The sequence below is a fragment of the Ochlerotatus camptorhynchus genome, unplaced genomic scaffold (assembly GCF_037179485.1).
Source record: "Ochlerotatus camptorhynchus isolate MF236.1 unplaced genomic scaffold, CSIRO-AGI_Acam_v1.1 ptg000141l, whole genome shotgun sequence".
Lineage (NCBI taxonomy): Eukaryota > Metazoa > Arthropoda > Insecta > Diptera > Culicidae > Ochlerotatus > Ochlerotatus camptorhynchus.
The window spans coordinates 3,051,395-3,063,478 of NW_027040631.1; the positions used below are offsets into that span (position 1 = coordinate 3,051,395).

A 12,084-nucleotide genomic window follows, 5' to 3' on the forward strand; every position below is an offset into this window, starting at 1 on the left:
GGAGGCCCCAAGCTTACCTCCTACATTTTTTTTAAACATAGCATGCCATTTGAAAGCTGATACTTTTTCCTATAAGGTACAGCTTTCCGCCGATGAACGCTTTAAGGCCCAAGCGTAATGGCAGCGGAAAAGCCCGATCTGAGTAAGCCTACTTGTCGGATTGAAAACTAGTTAGAATCAAATCGACTTCGCTTAGGCATCTTGATGTCATTTGTGACAACTGTCAAACTTTCCGTTTCCGTTCCGCTTCCACCCACATTGCACTTGGGCCTTTACTCATTGAATTCTTCCCACCGGTTTATCTAGGTGGGTTTTTAACCAGTCGGTCTGATTTTGTTGCATGTGAGTAAGCTGTCAATGGAGAACTAGTCACTCGCAAAAAATCAGAGCGATTGGCTGAAATCACGCCGAGAAAAAGCGGTGGGTAGAACTCAGTGGGTAACGCGTTCTTCGGGGGAAAGCTGTACATGGAGACATTTGTTCATCGAATCCAGAACAAAAAGAAATATGAGATAATATGATCCTTCTGCTTCCATACAAAAAACGAACTGCTCCATCATAATTGGATATGTCTAAGTTTTCAAATGACGTGCTTGGTTCTTGAATTGGCGGTAGGTAAGCTTATGAAAATCTAATTTCCTCGACAAAATCCAATATGGCGGCTAAATTAAAGATGGCTGCAACAATTTCTGAATATGCCATATGAAAGACCTTACTTTTCGAATGGTATGCAAACATTGAAGGTTTTTGCAGGATTTTTTAGTAATAGGGTTAGTGGTCCTATAGGCCGATATGATCCTATTTTGGGCCTAACGCTAAAACTCATCCAAAGTGTTTTCATGTTACTTCATACGCGAAGTTTTTTGATTTTCATAGTTTTCAAATGCTATCTAACATGAAGCTTTAGTGTGATAATTTATTAGCTAGAGAATGATCTTAGAAGAGGGTAGGTAGATAGTTCCGTTAGAATACGGCAGTATGAAAATTGATTAGACTGAAAATACTGCCGTACTCTAACGGAACTATATACCTATCCTCTTCTAAGATCATTCTCTAGCTAATAAATTATCACACTCAAGCTTCATGTTAGATAGCATTTCCAACCAACACTAAAACTCAGTTTTAAACCTACTTCAGCCTGATTTTTCTGCTGGAATGAATGGATTATAATGATATGCATAATATCATTAGTAAATAAAAACTAGTGACATGTTGCTTCAATCCTGAGTTTTGTCGTTAGGCCAAAAATAGGAGCATAGGCTGAGAATAAGTTCCGTTCCATATTGATTTAAATCATCCAGGAATTTGCAGAAAATGATCTTTTCTCTAAAACTGTTTGAGTCCCTAGTTAACGAGGGGACCATGGATTCAAAATACTGCCGAACGACTTTTCTATGTTCATAACTAGAGCAATCCAACCAGTACGAAAGAATTGGCTTTTAAGAACCTGGCACAAAATGTGGCAGGCCACCTAAATAAGTCAACTATCATCTTCTTGGCAATAACGTCGTCCCAATCAGAACTTTACGCTTGCCTATGCTCTTCGAGGACTTTCACAGTTGTTAATTGAGAGCTTTTAGAATCATTACAATTTTGCATTCGTATATTCTATGACCAGTACATAGCTAATCAAAAGGACCTCATATTAACAAAATCAGAGAGAATGTGTGGGTGTGTTTTTTTATTATCTGGTGTACCTTTCGAAATGGTTTGGTTTTCCAGATTGCAAATAACAGTCTTAGTCGCTATGCTATTGTCATTTTACATAAGATGACGACAGGTTTTTGAAATCTGAATTGATGCGTTGAAAAAAAAGTAAGAGGTTGTATCCAAGATACACTATTAATATTCGGCGACTGTGTTAGAGAAATAACTTTTTCCCATCACGAAAACGCTTCGTTTTCTGATGACGCATTTTCGGAATTTTTAGTTTATTCAATACATCATAAAAAAGCGAAAATTGATTGGATGAATTTCTTGCTAAAAATTTCCAATCGCGAGATATCCGCGATCAATAATATAAATTCAAGATTTTTTTTGTAAACACCGTTCGACGAGACCGGATGGAATTCGATTTTGAAATCTGTGTTGGGGAAAGTGCTTTTCGCAGGAAATTGATGATAATTTTAACTATCATAGCAACGGTTGCACATTCATACAATTTTCAATGGTAACCTATTGAAAATTGATAAAGTCTTATTTTTTACAGATTCGTAGAAAAAAATCCTATCGATTGGCGTATAAGGAATAAAAATCCATCATCTCTGGACCAAAATCAGACAACCGTAACAAATTTATGGTGGTCCTGAAAAAGACTGGTTTGTCGTGATGGTTGAGTAATGCTGATCTATTACGATGTTCAACACAGATGAGGCTGGCAAGCGGTGTGTGGTTTGGAACGAGGGTGATGCGCTTAGGGTTGATGCATATATTATGTCAACGCTCTAGGGGGGGGGGGGGGGTCGAGGGTGTCTAAGATTTTGTGACAAGCAATGCATTAGGTATAGGAAAAACGTCACGATAGGGGGGGGGGGGATTTCTCCTCGATTTAGCGTGATATAATTAATACATGGGCCCTTAGCATAGATGACCCACAGCGACTCACGAAGAGCTACTGAATCTGATTAGTAGCGGTGCGGTTTCTTCCTCCTTATTCGGTGAATGGACGGTCATGTGGACTGTAGCTCACAGTCTTTCGTTGTGTACTGGAGAACAATGTTCAACGTCACGTGCCGCAAGCACTGCTGCTGCTGCTGCTGATGATGGCGACTGATCGGACACCACCACACATGGTGATTGAATAAGCACCGTTCGGCGCGACCAGATGGAATTCGATTTTGAAATCTGTGTTAGGGAAAGCACTTTTTGCAAGCAATCGGTGATAATTTTGATCACCATTGCCACAGTTGGACATTTATGTAATTTTCAAAAGTGACCTATTGAAAATTTCCAATGATTTCCAATTGGTTTGCTTAAGATTAAAATCCGTCCTCTATTGACAGAGTTATAAGTGGTCAAAACCTGACCACTTTTCGTAACGCGGTCGATTTTGTTTTTTTTTTAATTGCAACCCCAGTATGTGAAATCCGTAATAATTCATGGTGGCCATTGGATAACAATTGAAGAGAATTTTAAAAGCTAAAATGCTATTTTTCGTAATTGTAAAACTATGATCTACTATAATGATGAATTTTATTAATAAGAAGCAAGAAAAGGTGGTCATGTTTGTGTATGACACATAATATTTGTCAATTTTGATTTCAAAAGGTCACCATCAGCAATTTTATTATCACTAGTTGCTCGCTCACCGCGATTGCTCATCGTTACAGCTAATCGCAATGATGACCCTCTGAATGCTAAATTGACAGGTTTTATGTGTCATACACAAACTTAGCCTTCTCTTCTTGCATCTTGCAAATACTAATTTTCATTAAAATATCTCATAGCTTAATAAATCTTAAAAATAGGAATTTAGCTATAATAAGCATTTGCAAGCTTACCTCAAACAAGGATCAAAAGGACATAGATCAGCAAAATTGGAAGATTGTAACCTTTAATAGTTTTCTGGGCCTGCTTCATACGTCTGTTGAATTTACTCTCTATTTCATTAAACTTACTATCGATCTTTTCCGAATCTGTTATTAAAATCTTGGTCGGTAGGAGACGTTATATTTTCCGAACCAATTCAAATAAATGAAAAGTAATGTATTTTTAGTAAAAAGCTACACGATTTTTTAAACAAATAACTTCAAAATAGATCCTTTGACTATGTTTATTTTTACCACCGCACTTTGCAGTATAGCTGCAAAACTTTGCGTAACTACGTATTCCAATTAATATCGAAAAACCAAAATAATCAAACTCATATGGCATCGAAGCCACGTACCTTGCAAAACCCCGACTGGTGGATGGACTTTCACCAGTTTACCAACAGCTATACGGTTATCCTCCGGCCTTTTTCTCGGCACCCCCGAGATTTCTGCCTACGTCGAAGAGGGGATGCTCCCTTTTGACCGCCTGATTAACGGAACTATTTACAAACGCGGAAAGCTCCTTCCTTGCGGAGGCCAACAATTTCCTTAGGGAAATCTCCAAACAAGCTCTCCCCCCAGTGTGCAAGATACATTGGTGTGGAGCCAGAGACTGGAACAAACCACCAATTAAGACCGACTATACCATCAAACGACATTTTAAGGCAGTTTCCAACCCCTCTGCGGATACTCAGGCGGTACTTGATCTACAGAGAAAGAAGTACGCCAGACACGCCATCCGTTACTCAGATGGCTCTGTAGTCCAGGAAAGGGTAGGCATCGGCATCTCCGGTGATCACCTAAAGTAATGTCACAGGCTTCCGGATGAATGTTCCATCCAAGAGTACGCACCATCTAGCTCGGTATTTATCTGGGTACCTGGGCACCTCGCCGGGTCTGAAGAAGTGGGTCACCAAGACCGTAGACCAATCCTGGAGATGGGACTGGCTCGCCGGAAGTACGCTCTTCATTCGAAAGGTTAAAGGGGACACCGTCAGGTGGGAGGACCCACCACTCCACCATGAACAAGTCGTTCTATCGCGACTCCGGTCCGACCACACTAACGTCTCCCACAACTACAAGGGGGACGGACCCTTCCGGAGGTTCTGCGACCACTAAAGCATCCCACAGACCGTCGAGCACTTCATTTGCGTCTGTCCCAAATATGAAGCAACCAGGAGAAGCTATGACTCCGTCCGAACCACCACACTATTCATCTTTCTGAAGAAAACCGGACTTTTCGACATGATCTGAACAATTACACGACCCATGCAATTCTCAATGAACAGTTCCAACTACCTGCATACACCACGAAACGTTCCAACCACCAACCCTGATGTCAACCTACCGTAATCAAAATTGAAATACACCTCGAAGTAACGCAGATGTACTACACCAGTTTATTTTAAAAGGGGAAATGGCTCTAATGTTGGCTTATGGATCTAAGATTGGGCCCATCACTAAAAATCTGCTATTTATCAATTTTATCTAGATGAACGAAGATAACTAATGGATATTTTTGGTCGCTGTAGAAAATTTAGTCGATTGCTGAATTTATGTACAAGCATAGGGGCATTTAGGCCGACATTACATCCATTTCCCCTATGTTCTTTAATTTTTATTGTACTGATCTGTGTTTACTTTAACAGTGTTCGGCACCTCAAAGTTGTTCACCTGAAGTAAATCGAACAATTTTTTTTTTGCAAAATCCCTCTAATCTTCAAGTAGCCGCCCTCCACTTGCAGCTGATTGAACAGTTCCACCACCGCCTCGCAGTTGCTATCATTGTCATACTGCTTCATAATCAACGCCACGGACGAAGAACCGCGTCCAGCTTGCCGCAATCCACCAGAATATCGAACTATGTCATGATGTACTCGTGGTTTATGAGGATCCGCCGGAGTTGGGCTTCGGAACCGGCTTCCGATACAATCAGTGTTTTGTTGGTGGTGAACGGTCCAAATCATGAAACAGATTTGATTTACTTTGCTCAGTTTTCTTATTCGGATAGAATTTCCACGCATCACGCTTATTTTTCTCGCACAATCACAAAAGTCATTAAAACTTCAGTGTTGCCAAACTCATGGGATACTTGATTGGCAGACTTCGGCACAGCTAAAACATTCGGCACAGATTGAGGTGTGCAGAGTTGATTACCCCTTGATGTCTGCTCTATAAAAATTTAAATTGTTAATATTTCAAAATAAAGAGGAAAATTATTTGGATGCCAGTAAAATCTGTATTTTAGTTAAAAATCTGTATATCTGTATATACAGATTCTTGGTTCTGAAATTATGCAGAAAATCTGTAAAATACAGAACAATCTGTATCTGCGGCAACCCTGCTGACAGCAATACAAGGAACGATCCCTTCCTCATGAAATATTCCAAATCTGTTCTCGAAGTCCAATGTACCCGCTTTTGAAGTTCTTATTATAGAAGTGTCATTTTAACTTAAACTTATTCAGACCCACCATCAGAGTTGTGTAGATTCTTCTAGAAAATCCGCGGAATTCGCCCTGAAGAACCCTTGAAACTAATTTTAGTAATAGACCAGCGTCGCCGGTCGTGTAGTGGTAAGCATGATTGCCTCTCACACCAAGCGGCCTGGGTTCAATCCCAGTCGGCGCCGCCGGAATTTTCTGAGGCAGAAGAGAAGTAAATCCATTGGTTCCCGGTCCATGAGGGTCGATAGGTAGGGTCCAGCTGTGGGAGCTGTCTCCCACGATAGCATTGGTATTCAGTACGGAAAACAAGATCGACGGAAAACAAATTATGGTTAACAAATAGTAATAGATCTGCTGGTCTGAATCTGACACACCCAAATGAATTGTCATAGATGTATCCACACAAGATGAGTGCCAAAATAATGTCTTTTGCAATTTTGCATCATAAAATACCTGTTTTCATCACGCGTTAGAATAATCCCCTTCACTCTTTGGAATTTATAGGGAAGAAAACACGCACACCAACATCTATGCATGTACGAACCCACATCACTGAGCGGACGGTATAGCAATCAATGAAATGCATACCGATTTCATGTGGCTAAAATTCATAAGTGATCCTGTGAGCCCTGGTGGTGAAGATGGTGGGGGACTCCCAACAATTTCAATGTGCACTTCCCAGATGGTACTGCAATCGCATAAGAGTGGTGTATCCATTACCTTGTTCAAATAATTGATTAATGAGATATCTTGTTCATTAGATATCTTTGGAATAACACAACAGCATCCTAACTAAAATATTCGAGCCAAAAAGTACTAGTTATCGGCGTCGGAAAATAGTACTTTTCATTAATCTTATGAGTACTGTCTGCTATTAGTTTATATATCTGGTATTTTCGTTTCTAGACCAAGGTCAAGGGATGAGACAGCTCTACTCTGAGTTGCTTTTTGCATTGAGTAACTCAATGTACCTCAAAATTTAATCGACGTTCATCGATTTTTCTGCCTGTTTGCTCCTCGGCTTACTCCGTTTACCGCCTTCACATATTAGGTGACAGTCTTGTTTGTAATTATTGCTCAGATCGGCTATTTTGAACCGTTGAACAAAGGGGCGTAATTGCTTTTGTAAACAATGACTTTAGCCATCAATTTCTCGCGCATGAAATCTTACCTCTCCAAAATTACAATGCTAGCTGGTAGAGGAAACATTCCTCTAGCTGCTGGTGTCACTATTTTCCATGAGTGAGCTTTTATTCGCGAGAAATCGACGGCTAAAGCCATTGTTTACAAATGCAATTACGACCCTTTGAAATGTTGGCACTGAATTAATGTCTGCAAGCACATTGTTCAATGCATCGTAATCGGCCTGGCGAAAGTCCAGAGAGTAGCACTCAGATGGTGGCCTATAAACAATCGGAGTAGGTAGCCTGAATGACATGAAGAAAGCGAGATGGTCAGCATCTAGACCGATCAGTGACTTGACCGGCAAAGAAGTAGAAGTGCCCGGGTAATGCGAAATCATCGGACAAGAACTAGCAAACGTCCATTTCGGTTCGGAGTTAACGATTTTTGACTGTTCAGGGGAGGTCGGTCAGTTCTGAGGACGGAATAAAGTGATCTGAAAAGTCGCTATGAATAGATTCGGTCATCCAGGCACGTTTTCGTCAGTACGATCGAATAATATTCAGCATCCGCAACAGCCAAGAAAAACAAGTCCAAGGCCTTCAGCACACATACAAGTTTTGATCCGGATGTCATTGGAGGAGCGATCCCGGGATCTTTAAACCGTAGGTTATTTAGGTACAGCAAGTTCAGAATCGCAATCATACTCTCCTGGAGTTGCAGACTGGAAGCAATCCTCTGGTAGGGCCATTGGTTCTTGAAGCTGCCGTCAGTGATAGCGGTGGGGTTGATTTTGGAATGATTTTAAGCTTCGGTCATGCGTTACCATCATCATGGCTTAGCGATGAGTTTCGCCCATCCGAGTATGACCAACCGATAGGACGGTCATTGATTCTTGAAGCCACCGTGAACTCACTTTCATGTACTTTTTTTCTTATAATTTCATCGAGCGATAGAAGCCCAACTGAAAAACACCGAGAGAACAACTGAAAACACTAATCATTTGATAAATTTTCATCAATACCACAACGTACCATGGCTGTTCAAACAAACGCATAAACGGAGCTGAAACTCGTAATGTTTACATCAGCTGTCAATAACTGACGTATAATCGAACCAAAGAGCCAAAAAATCGGCTTCAAGCAAAGTGTTCTTGGATGACTTTCGTGCCACCGGAGCAGAGTTGAAAAAATCATGAAAAAATCACCAGCATTCACTATGAAATGAATTTTTCATCCATAGTGAACTTTGATGAATTTCAGTGATTTTTTCAGCCCTGCACCGGAGTGACTGGAAGCCTCCGATTTTTATTGTTGTTTTGCTTGACAGCAGCTTTTCGGTTTCACACCTCCATATGTTGCTGTGATGCGAACAGTAATAGCGAATTCGTTTATTATTCAGTTCCAACCTGGATCGGGTATCAAGATTGGGCCTGCTTGTTTTCTGACAAACGTCAGTTTGATCGTTTGTTTTTAAAACCCAGCTCAGGTTGAGGTTCGCACTGACAAAAAGTCCGGTTTCGCACTGAGCAATGTTATTTACTCGAGATGCCTCAAAAGCACCTCCTCATTATTTTGGAGCTGTCTTGCTGTTTGTGTTCCTTTTTTATGAAAGTAAACAAATCAGAACATTCTATCAAACTACTAACTTCTCGTCTACTGACCGGACCGGATTTTGTTCTTCATGCACATTTATCGAACGTTCGTACAGCATATCCATTGGGCAGTCCAAATCGCAATCACTCATCCTGAAATATGTATGATTAGAAACCCCGAACGATCTTGTTGAGAGCTTGAAAATTTGTGACAGTCATATTTCACAACCTACTTGATCGTCGCATGGTCGTCCATGTGCAGTTAAGCGGGACCCACAATACTGCATCACCATCAGTGTTGACGAATGACAAATGTAACGCATGTCAAGTTGCTTTTCCACCGACATCTCTACTTGGCGACATCACATCTACTCTCTAAACTTCAATAGTGCCCATAACTCTTTTTTTAATTCCCTCCATTCTCCTGAAGTTAATTGAACTACTTTGAAGTTCTTTGATCTATGCTGAAGCTCCCACAATTTTCCTGAATTTTTTGATACTTCAATTAAATTCTTTAAACTTCCCTAAAGATCCCTAAATTGTCAAGATGTTCTCGGATTTTCTCTTACGTTCCCTAAATTTTCAAAGTTTATCTCAATACTTCACTAACGTTTTAACAACCCAACAAACAATTTGAGTTGATCAACAGCTGAATAAGCAATTTTTTAGCTGAAGAAGCTTATTTTTGCCTGAATAAGCTCTTATTCAACAATGAATGTTTGTTGGAAATTTTCCTGATATTCATTGCTTTGATTGATATTGCTTCCTTACATACCTCATAAAATTTCGGAAATTTTGGAGCATTCCTGAAATTTTGGACTATTCCATAAATCCTCGGAACTTCTTGAAAATTCCCGCAATTAACTAATGAAACTGCTCTAAATTTCACAGATCTTCTTTTTTTTGTTTGTTTATTTAGTTCGTTTATTTGAAAGGCTCAATCGCGCTAGCTTTACGGAGCCGATAACCCATTGTTCATTGTTTGTAACAAAATTCACTTATTCAAACTATGTCTAGTAGGAGTTGGGCCGAATACTCGCAGTTTACCCGAGGGTAGAGGGTTACATTGTCGAAGGATAGGATCAGGGGAGGAATTTGGGGGTGGGATTTCGTTGGCTCATCAGAGCGTTGTTGCCAGTATGAACAGTATTGCGGTTATAGATTTGTCTGGAGTTCATCTGTCTATGGGGACCAGTTGGTGACGATGAAAAACAAAAACTAATAAAGAGAGAACAAAACAAAGGAATTAAAATGCAGTCGATTTATGTGGTTCTGCAAACGTCTAGTATAAGACTACACCTTACACTAGACGTTTACAGAAACACATAAATCGACTGCATTTGGCAAAGATCGCGGTTTCCCAACACGTCTCTGATAGGAACATTCAAGAGTCGGTGAAATTCCTTGAAATACTCGGAACAAACTTTGAACATCATTAAACTTCTCTAAAATGGCTTTCCATGAAGATCTGTGAGATCTGAGTTTTTTGGAACTTCTGTTAGTTCCAGTGGTTGATTGAAGTTGATTCAACTGCCCTGAGGATCTTTGATCTTCCCTGATATTCTCAAAGCTACCCTAAAGTTATCACAATTCAGGAGTTATTGGTACTTGCCTGAAATTAATAGGACTGTTCCAAAAATCTTTATACTTCCCTGAAAATCTCTGGCCTTCTGGAGTGCTTCCAAAATACAGTCCACTCTCGACAACTCGATGTCCACTAACTCTATATCGAGTTATAGAACCTTAGTAAACAGGAATTCCATGGCTAATGTGATAGCGCTTTCGTATGGGATTGTTGTTCTATACCTGGATGGTCTCTTCAAGCTCGAGTTGTAGAGAGATCACTGTGTGTCTTAAGTTTTCTAAAAAAATTATGAATTCTCTGGACTTCACAGAAATTCCTGAAACTTTTTAAAGTTTCTCAAAACGTTGCTGACGTTCATGATGCTGTCCTGAATTTATTGCAACAAACCTTCGCAGATGTTTTAAAGCTTGCCTGAAAGTTTGGACGTTTCTGAAATCTCCACTGTCCTTGAAAATTTCTCAACTTCCCTGAAGTTCTCTAGACCAAGCTTCCCGGAAGTACTTGGAACGGAACTTCTCTAAAACATACACAATTGTCCTCCAATTATGTAGACTTCTCTGAAGTCTTGAAGTTACTAGAACTTCTTAATAGTTCCTGCAGTTTCCCTGAAGCTGATGGAAGCGCCATGAAGTTCATAAAGCTTCACTGTAATGCTCGAAATTTTACAGATGTTTCTATACAATCCCGTAGTATGTTCATGAAGGTTCTTTGAAATCCTTAATATTTCCTTTTATTCCTTGAATCTTCTTTAAAGCTCATATAATTCATAGAGGCATTCAACGCCATTACATGTACAAGCCAACGGAGTCACCATTTCCGAACCGGCAGCCGTCGCTGAAGAACTCGGAGGGTACTTCGCCGAAATCTCGTCCACGATAGCCACTTTCAGCGATTGGCAAAGCCTACCCGTACATCGGTCAGCGAATTCAGCATCTCGCCCGACACGGACAACCTCGAAATCAACTGGGAGGAACTACAACACGCGCTGAGCCGCAGCAAGGACCCAACGACCTCGGGTACCCACTTTTAAAAAAGCTGCCTCCAGAGGGTAAGGTTTGCTTGCTTGAGATGCTCAATCAACTCTGGGTCTCGGACACCTACCCGACGCTGTGGAAGGAAAGTCTCGTTGTGCCTATCGCGAAGACCAACGAAAAAGCCCAGGGGGCATCTATGTTCCGGCCAATCGGTCTCACGTCCTACTTGGCCAAGGTGCTCGAACGGATGGTGAACCGTCGACTTAAGATGTTCCTTGAGACCAACAGCTTGCTCGACCACCGACAACGCGCCTTTCGACAAGGTTTCGGTACGTCCACGTACTTTGCCTCCTTGGAGGACGTCCTCAAGGAAGCCTACGACCAGTCTCATGGGACATTTCCAAGGCCTTCAATCGGACCGTGGATGTCAGCCGTTCTGAGAAAACTTGCAAACTGGGGCTTGAAGGGGCACATGATGTTTTTCATGTGACCGAGCGGTCATTCCGTGTACGCGGTCGAGAAGTTTCAGGGCTCTGTTATCGCTTTTACGCAGTTTCTGGTGGCTATGAACGGGGTGTTCAACCGGCTACCTGGCCACATCCACATGTTTGTTTACGCTGATGATGTGCTGATTGAGGCCACCGGTCCCAAGCAGATCCGAACCCTACGGCGATCCGAGCGACTCGATGGGTTTCCAGCTGTCCGCCAAGAAGAGCATCCAATGCCACGTATGTATGTCCGTCTCATCACCGAGTCAATAGTACCCCAGTTACGATCCACGGCCAAGTCATTCCGACCAGGAAAACTGATCGCGATTTCGGCGTACTAATCGA

General features: G+C 41.2%; 1 protein-coding gene across 4 annotated transcripts in view; it reads left to right on the plus strand.

Moving 5' to 3' along the window:
• Positions 1–12,084, plus strand: part of dati (datilografo) — a 53,204-nt gene that overhangs the window by 21,844 nt on the left and 19,276 nt on the right. The window lies entirely within an intron of this gene.